We start from the raw sequence: 9264 nt of genomic DNA on the forward strand, positions 1-9264 counted from the left end.
AAAAACTTCTTCATGGTTTTCTGCAGAAATTTCAACAATGATTTTTTAGAAATTGCTCTTGAGTTTCCGTCAGAAATCACCTGGGATGTCTTTAGAGATCCTTGCAGAATCTGTTCAGATATTTATTCAGGGATTTTTCTGAAGTTTTTTTTACAGAGATTGCAGAATAATAACTGCAGCACTCTTTTAGGCATCCCTGAAGGAATTTCTAAGCAAGAAGAAGTATTGTCTCAAGAAATCCGTAAAAATTATTCTTGAAGATATCTTTGTCAATCAAAAAAATATTTTCAGGAGGATATAGTGCCTGAAGGAACTGGAGAACCTAAGTAACATTTTACCTTTTATTCTGCTCCATAAGAAAATTTTGTAACATTTTTTTAATTTCCATTAAAACTGATTAATTCATCAAAACTTCGTGATCACCTCTTTAATGGCATCTTCCGGCTATAAGGATTAGTAATAAAACTGTTTTAAAACTGTGTTGAAAACTGTTGGACTATATGCAAATGTGTTTTTTTATTTTTCTCCAAAAAAAGTTAAACAGCTCATCATTATTTTTTTTCAATCCTGATCGAAACCAAAAGAAGCAGCGAATACTCTTCATGGAAAGTCAATATCATTCGCAAGTAGAAAGCGATAATTTCAATGTAATATGCGCAATCAATTGGTACTGAAGCAGCATAAAGTTAATGCCCCTCAAAAATGGTGAATACAGTGGGGACCCGATTTTGTCAGCCCCCGATTTTGTCTACCCCCGATTTTGTCAGCTTTTTGACCCGATTTTGTCAGCCTTTTTTGAAGTGAAAAATAAATTTGTTTTTTATTCAGAATTTTCATTTTATAATCATTATTAATGCAGTTGATGTCTTTAGGCGTCATAGAAAAATTACGCAATGAACAAAACTCGTGTAACTTTTGAAAACGGCCAAATTTTTTTTTGCAAACTAACACATTGTGGCAATTTTAGCACCCAACCCTCGCCAATGCTTTAAACCAATATTGTTTTAAATTGCTAAAGGATTCCAGTTCTCTCTCTTCTTGGCGTAACGTTCCAACTGGGACAAAGCCTGCTCCTCAGCTTAGTATTTTATGAGAACTTTTACAATTTTTAACTGGGATGCCCCACAGCCAATGTTTATTTTGCATATGTAAATATATCGTATGGTAGTCATGAAGATATTTTATACACAAGGTAGTTAAGGAAATGTCGATTATGAAATGGATTCTGAGCTAACCGGGAATCAAACTTGTCACCCTCAGCATGGTTTTGTTGATTGCACGTGCGCTTACTACATCGGCTATATGGGCTTAAAGACTATTCGTTTTAATTTCCTCAGGAACAGAACAAACAATGAACGCTGCCTGTTGTTGTGATTACAAGTCAATCTATTTACTTCTTTCCGGCATCTCTGGGATTCCTCTAGGTTTACTTGTTTGGATTGGGGGCCGGATCATAACGTCCGAGGCCATAATATCCGGGACATTATGACGCGTTTTTTTGCGAAATAACGTCCGAAAACTTAGATGCGTCATAATATCCAATGTGCCTTCTTACCTAGGACTTAGTGGCGCACCTATACCTTTGGACGTTATGCCCCAGAAAAACGCGCCATAAAGCCCTGGGACATTATGGCCTCGGACGTTATGATACTGCGCCTTTGGATTGATCCAGATAGGCTAACATTTGAAAAGGGCGCAACAATCATTTCGAATTTTTGCTTCTCCCTTCCTTCTGAGCACATGGCCCATTTTTCATGTAATCTCTGACCAGTAACAGATAGAGCAGACTCCCCTCTATCTGATAACGGGATAAAATTGTATAAATAAATTAATATACGCCTAGACGGGGTGGAAGAAGTTGAGACAAACGAGAGAGACGGGGTGGAAGAAGTTGAGACATGCAATGGTTGTTCCGCCCTTTTTACATGTGTTTCCTGTTTGGATAGCTTAAAAAATTGCTGTGAGAATTGTATTCATTAGAAACCCTTAAGGAATTCGAGATACGATTTCCCCAAAAAATCTTACTGCGATTTCTTCAAGAACTTTTGCGTGGTTTCTTGTAAGATTTTTTGCTGGTATTTCTCCAATAATTCCGTCGGAAATTTTTAAAGGAATTCTTCCGGGAGTTTTATAACGATTCATTAGTTTGTCTCTTTTGAAACTTGTTCTGGAACTCCTGCTAGGATTCCTTCAAAAGTTTTGCTAATATTCTGACAGCATTCTTTTTCAAAAATTTTGTACATGAATTCCTACAGCAATCTATCCAGGGGTTTCTCCAAGGATTTCTCCAATCATTCCTTATGCAGTTGCTACGTGGATTTATCCAGGGATTTTCCTAGCGATTCTTTCAAGGCATCGTGCTGGCATTTCTATATACATATCTGTTCCTTCAAGAAATTTTCTGGAAATTTCTATAAGAGCCTTTTCAGACATTTCACTAAGAATTGTTCATGCATTCTTCCTATGATACCCCCACGTTGACGAACTCCTGAGATTCCTTCAGAAATTCTTGCTGGTATTCCTGTAGGACTTTATTCAGTAATTTCTACAGGAACTCCTCTAGTGATGTATTAAGAGAATTCTGTAGATACTGTAGATACAAAAATTCCTATATGAATAACTGCGTGCTTTAGTCCATGAATAAATCTACGGAAGACACAAATTTCCCAAATGGAAGAGAACGTGCCCCTGGAGCCAACCTTCTGATGAATAAATCTAGCGATTTTCCTAGGGATTTTTTTTAAGAATTCCTCTTAGGATTCCTTCAGGGATCCTTCTAAGAATTTCGTAAAATGTTCCTCTATTAATGCCTTCAGTAATTACTCATACAAGAATTCCTCTAAAAATTTCACTATGATTCCTCTGTTAGATTTCCCAATTGGGCATCCTCTATGGATTTTCCGGGGTCCCGCTTCAGATTTTTCCAGGGTTACCTCTTGGTATTTCTTTACGAAAATCCCTTGGTATTGCTTCTGAAATCCCTTTAGAAAATTTTGTTGGAAACTCTTCTGGAATTCATGCAAGAATTAAACAATTAATTTCTGCTATGGTTCCTTCTTAAACTGCTCCAGATATTTCCCCAGTACTTTTTTCCAGGAATTCCTCCATGGATTTATCAAGGAGATTTCTTCAAAGATAGCAATAGGGATTCAATCAATGATTTTTCAGAAAATGCTAAAGAAATGCCTCTAGAGATTTCTACGGAGATCGCAGTAAGGATTCTTTCAGAAATTACTTAAGGGATTTATCCGGAGCTCCTGTAAAGGTTTTTGCAGAAACTACTTACGGGATCCCTTCGGGAATGTCTTGAGGGTTACGTTCCGTATATCCTCGGGTAGTTTCTCTAAAAATTCCCCGAACATTTCTTCAAAGATTTCTCTAGAGATTCTTTAGAGATAAGGCTCTGGAAATTAAAGTGAAAAGGCAGCGGAAACGTAGCCAATTCGAACAGTATGAGTGTCTGTACTTGTCAATCAGATGTTGGTTCATTTGCATTCGTTGACAGCTGAAGTTAGATGTTATGATTTAAACTGCGCTAACCAGTGTTAACTGTCTTCTGTAGACCACAACTGCTAAGCTAGGAGAAGGCTGTGTTCCAGTAGGGATGTTATGACAATAAGAAAAATAAGTAAAAGATTCAATAGTTCTGCTGTAAAAAAGCACTAAATGGTAACTTTGCCAATTATCATTTTTTCCTGTGCCCTTAACACACTTTCGATTTTTTTTTACCACAAAAGGTTCGTTCAAATATTACGTAACGCAAAATTTGACAATTTTAGACCCTATCCGCTATCCCTCCACCGCGTAACTATTTTTGAAATAGAAATTTTAAAATTTTGTATGAAGCGTAACAAAGCGCTGGAAACCCCCCCACCACCATTTTCGTTACGTAATATTTGTACGAACCCAAAGCAGACCCTCCACACCTAACTCCGTCTCTGACGTGCTCAGAACAATTTTTCATGAATAAAAAAATGATTTTAAAAAATGTCCCGATTTTGTCAGGTACCCGATTTTGTCAGCCCAAAATGCTACCAGGGGCTGACAAAATCGGGTCCTTACTGTATTATCATCAATAAATAATTATTTTTCATTCATGTTCACTAATTCTTCAACATGGCTTCAACTATAATTGGTGAAAATCGAATGTAAGCAAGATGTCTAGTTTTATCATAACTTCTGCCTAGCTACCAACAGATATCATTAGTAATCGAATGGAACGCCATCTGTTGAGAGTTTTGGAGGAATTTCAAAATACATGCTCAAGAAAATTAATGAATAAAAGGACTTATATCTAAAGGAACCTCTGGAAAAAATCAGGTCATAATTTCTGAAAAGTTCTTGAAATAAAATATTTTTTTCTAAAATAAATCCCTAGAGAAAGAATATCCAAATCTTTGTGAAAATAAAATCTCATAAAAATGCATCTTTCAAAGAGACAGAAATTCTTCCAGAATAACTCCTGGAAGAAATTCTGACAATATTTCTGAAGTACCTACGTAAATGTTTGAAGAAATGAAAGAATTCATTCATGTTCTTATGCAGTAATACTTTGATGAATTTCCTTAATTGAATCCCTTAAGGAATCTTAGCTTGGAGACAGTTTTTTATAAAGAAATTCACTGACAGGGATCAAAATGCAGGATACTTAGAAGAATCTTCAGAGGAACTCTTGTTAAAAATCATTCTCAGAAATCCTGCGGCAATCTTCTTTCTGTAAACATTCCGGAATGTTTTTGAAAAATACTAAAAAAAAATCCCTAAAGGAATTTATGTCCCTACAGGTAATCTGCAGAAATTTCCAAAATATTTATGAAAACCTTCTAAGGAATCCAAAAAAGAAAGTCGCTTCCGCAATATTTACAGAAACAAATCGTGAAATAATAATACATGTAAGGGTTTTCCCGGTTTGGGGGCGTACCAGTATAGCGGGCGCTGAAATTTAAAAACCTTGGGTAACCAGCTCTGATTTTACCATGACAGTACTGGTGTAAGATGAAGAATCATTATCTGACCATTGCTACATCTTTTTTGAACATTTGGATGTTACTTCGCAATCTTTGCGTTCCATGAATCTCCGCTCAGCCAACTGGGATCTCTTTACTGATTTGGTTGCGGTCAAATTTCATGGATTCACACCATCCATTGACACTCCAAGTGATTTAGATGATGCCGTTGATATTACAGTGGCCTTTATCATGACCTTGAAGCTCTTGAAGAAACTTGTCAATGACCGTTTTGTATGGCCAATGACCGTTTTGTATGGACGAATAAAAAAATTTGTATGAACTTATGACCACGGGGAGGGGGGGGGTTGAGAAGTCCCAAAAAATGACCACGTGGTTTATGGACAGCCCCTTATAGCTTAGCTTGTTAGTATCGTCTTGATATTGATCAGCCTCCAGTGTTAGTGAAGGTGCTCAACAAAGTGCTCAAGCAGTCAACTGAGAAGTCTGATATTTTTCAGCCCTGCTTATACGTTGAACATAACGTCGGACTATGTGCAATCAATAAGTTTTAAGTCAATTCAAAGATGTCTGATAAAATGCTTGCTTTTCTATAAAATATTCGGATTCAGAAACACTTTGACTTATGTTGCCGGAAAGATTGTGAGAACATGTTCGACGAGAAAGGCACTATCACAACTAGGTGGATTAATTTGGGTTTTTTTTTGTAGTTATGATTCTTTAGCTTCGGCTTGGAGTATCATAACTTTAAAATCGATTGAATGGGCACTAAATAGCTTTGCTCCTTTCAAATCTCCTGGGGCAGATGCGATAGGATATTGCTTCAGAAGGGATTTGAACATTTCAAACATGTTTTGAAACAACTACTTGTGTGCAGTTTTGCTACAGGGTACCAAATCCTGTCGGGATATTACTGTAAAGTTCATTCCGGAGCTGGAGTGTGCGTCGTATGAAGAAGCAAAGAGTTTAGGACCTATCAGTTTGACCTCTTTTCTTCTGCAATGCTTAGAACGCATTGTCGATCATCACATCCGTGATGTTCATCTGGCCAACGTATCTCTTCATGTGAACCAACATGCCTACCAATCTGGTAAGTCCACTGTGACTCTTTTACACAAAGTTGTTTACGATATCGAGAAGGCATTCACTCAAAACCAATCCTGCTTGGGTGTTTTCTTAGATATCGAGGGTGCCTTTGACAACGTGCCTTTCGATGCCATATTGGATGCCGCACGGAGTCATGGTATATCTCCTATGATTTCCAATTGGATTCACCAAATGCTCAAAAACCGACATCTTTTCTCGACATTGCGTCAAGCGGCGATTAGGAAATTGAGTGTTTGTGGATGCCCCCAAGGGGGAGTCTTATCACCACTTTTGTGGAAGCTCGTAGCAGATACGCTATTGAGGCAACTCAATAATAGCGGTTTTCCTACTTATGGATTTGCCGACGACTACCTAACATTGTTAGTCGGTATGTGCATCAGCACCCTTTTCGACCTGATGCAAAACGCTCTTCAGGTAGTTGAGGGTTGGTGTCGCCAATATGTACTGATGGAAATTCAATAAGAATTTGTTTATCGAAATTCTAAAAGATGTACCGCAAAATTAAATAGGAGAAATCTAGAGAGATTTTTGAGGTGCTGCTAGTGAAATTTGTATCGGATGCCGTTCTCAAATCACGTAACGCTCTCAAGGGCGGGTAAAGTATATGCGAGCGTTATGGCCCATACAATAGCTTTAGGTTTTTCATTCAAAAAAATGTTATGTAGGGGAGGTAGGTCTGCTTGTTTTGTTAGGAATTGTAGTGAGTTCTAAATTAAAATTCTATATTATAAAAGAACGCTTTAACCTGCGAAACATAAACATTCTGAAATCAGAGAATGAAGTCATACGAAACTCATCTCAAGCCTCCCAAACATGGTCCACTCACCTAGTTGTAGTTAAAGCTATCGAATGATGAGAAATAACACTACCGAACCGATGATGATTCACTTTAATCCTACTTTGGAGGTACGTGATTCACTGACACTGAACTTATTCTCCTAGCAGATAATGACTTTCGTTACGATGCATTTACAATATAATACTGATAGTGGAAGGAGAAAGTAACACACTCGACGCTCCAGGAAATCTCATCAGCAGTGCATTGCGACGAAAACGATCAGATTTATCTCACTGCACAAAGCTTACAACCTTCAGGCTCTGGGGTCGGTATCGTGGCATATAAATCCGAAGGGAATAGAAGACAAATTATGACAACAGTTTGCCTGGAAGGCAAGTAGCACTAATGCACGCCAATCAAGATACGATTTATCAGGGTGCGTATTTCCATCGAATAGCTGCACATTGCGTAATTTGCACTGCGTTTCACACGATATTCTACGGATTTCGGATCGTTAATAGCTTCGGTGTTGTTTCACTGTATACACCCCCTTTTATGCGGACACCCATTGGCGTTATCACCGCCGACATCGACGTCGCATTCGAACCATCGTTAACTCTGTGACCGCTGCTGCCCAAGCAACGCTTTTCGTATGTTTCGGCAAAACTCTGTGAATCATAAATCTTCCATCAGCTAGCTCACTCGCGGCCTCGCACAGAATCCACCCACATTTCTTCCAACGCGTAGAGCAATTTGGGACAACCGCAGGGACAGTAATTGTGCCTTCACTCGTATTGCGTTGACATTTTACGACGGAAACAACAACAACACCGGAGTCGTCGATTCCTGGAGGACTCGTTTTCCGCCTGCCTAGCGCTCTAAACACTCCTCGAATAGCTTCACAACACACAACACCAGCCACTCTATTGGAAAACTCTTCCAGATGTCAAAAGCATCGCCGCTGCCTGACTGGCACTCTCTCCTGACACTTGCTCTCGCCACCCAAAAGGTGCCTCTTCTATAGCCTTGGTCCAGCCTCGTCTGCTGGTGCTGTATTGGTGTTCCGAAATTTTCCCAACTCTCACCCCAAAGCCACAGTGGGGCACACGCTGATTTTCCGCATATCTCTACAGCATCCCTCTCGAATTCACGGAGGAAGAATTTTACTCGCACTAACACATCCGCGAAACACACTCGTTGGAAAGTTCTTCGTACCCTAGGCTTCAGCCTCCAAGATCTTCACAATAGCCGCAATCACAATATCGGAATTCTAAGTTATCGAAACGGCGTCAGCTATCCTTCATGATATCGCCGGGGTAACGGCAGCATCCTTTTTGCAAAAAACTATCACCCTTCACACAGTGCACTCTCTCTTTTTACGTTTTCCACCTTTCACATGTTTTCTCACTCTCCGTATCGCAGCCACTCGTACTGGGTCACCAGTGTGCGACGCTTTTCATCCGTTTTCCTCATCTGCCCATGCACTGGTATTGGTGTGTTTTTCCCGTCTTACCCGCAAAGCAGAAATCAGATTTTCCCTCCCGTAGTGATTCGGAATCAAAAGACCCAATCCACCCCTAAATCAACCGGGACTCGGGATCTACGCGCGCGATTGATCCATGCCACCTGATTGACCGTCCTGACCAGCTTCTTCTCGCAGCTCCCGGGAGGGGCACCCAAAATACACTACTGCTGCTGGAACGGCGGCGGTGGCAACGTTCATCCGGTCCGACCACAGATACACGGCGGCTAAAATCACACACGGTTCCACTTCTTTCCGGCGGAATGTCGTCACGGGGTAAAGATCCAGCTCGTACTAACGGGTCGGGTGTAACGAGATGCGTCCCGAACCCTAGGAACCGAGACCGAAACCGAGACGCCCCGGCCGTTCGGTTTTCGAAGTTCTGGTCCCGAACAGGACATGCCAGGGCGCAGGCTCCGTTCTCGAGGACCGACAGGACCGGATGTAGCGTCGCAGAGCTTGCATCCGCTGATGGGTTGTGTGGCATCGTAGGCAGACAGGGAGTAACCGAAAGCACCGGCTACGAAGGTGTATAACAGTTGCGCATGGCTGGTGCTAGCGGGTGCGGTGATGTTGCACGACATGCGATGTAGCTCGCGGAGAGCTCATGTTCTCTCGCGTGAGCAGCTTTGGACAGCATGTTTTTTATGGTTTCTGCTTTGAACTCTCTTTCTTGACCGAAGCATAATAAAGGACGCTGAAGAAAAGGGTGATATCTGGTACCATGGTCCATGCCGTCGATCCGTTAGTATCAACACTTGTGTTTACAACTTTCCTATAATGTTTGTTCATCGGTAATCTTCTTTGCTAGAAGTGGCTACGGCAGGTGAGTTTACATTCCTAATTAATTGTATTTACTGACCACTCTTGTTTAAGTGTTTGTAACTTTC

General features: G+C 40.3%; 1 long non-coding RNA gene across 1 annotated transcript in view; it reads right to left on the reverse strand.

The window, feature by feature from the left end:
• The window catches only part of LOC134291829 (uncharacterized), a 444222-nt gene extending 435412 nt beyond the window's left edge, over positions 1–8810 (reverse strand). The window contains exon 1 of the long non-coding RNA XR_009999302.1: positions 6901–8810. This is a non-coding gene — a long non-coding RNA (uncharacterized LOC134291829). The remainder of the gene's footprint in view (positions 1–6900) is intronic.
• Between the last annotated feature and the right edge of the window lie 454 nt (positions 8811–9264).

This window comes from Aedes albopictus, chromosome 3 (genome assembly GCF_035046485.1).
Source record: "Aedes albopictus strain Foshan chromosome 3, AalbF5, whole genome shotgun sequence".
Taxonomy (NCBI): Eukaryota; Metazoa; Arthropoda; class Insecta; order Diptera; family Culicidae; genus Aedes; species Aedes albopictus.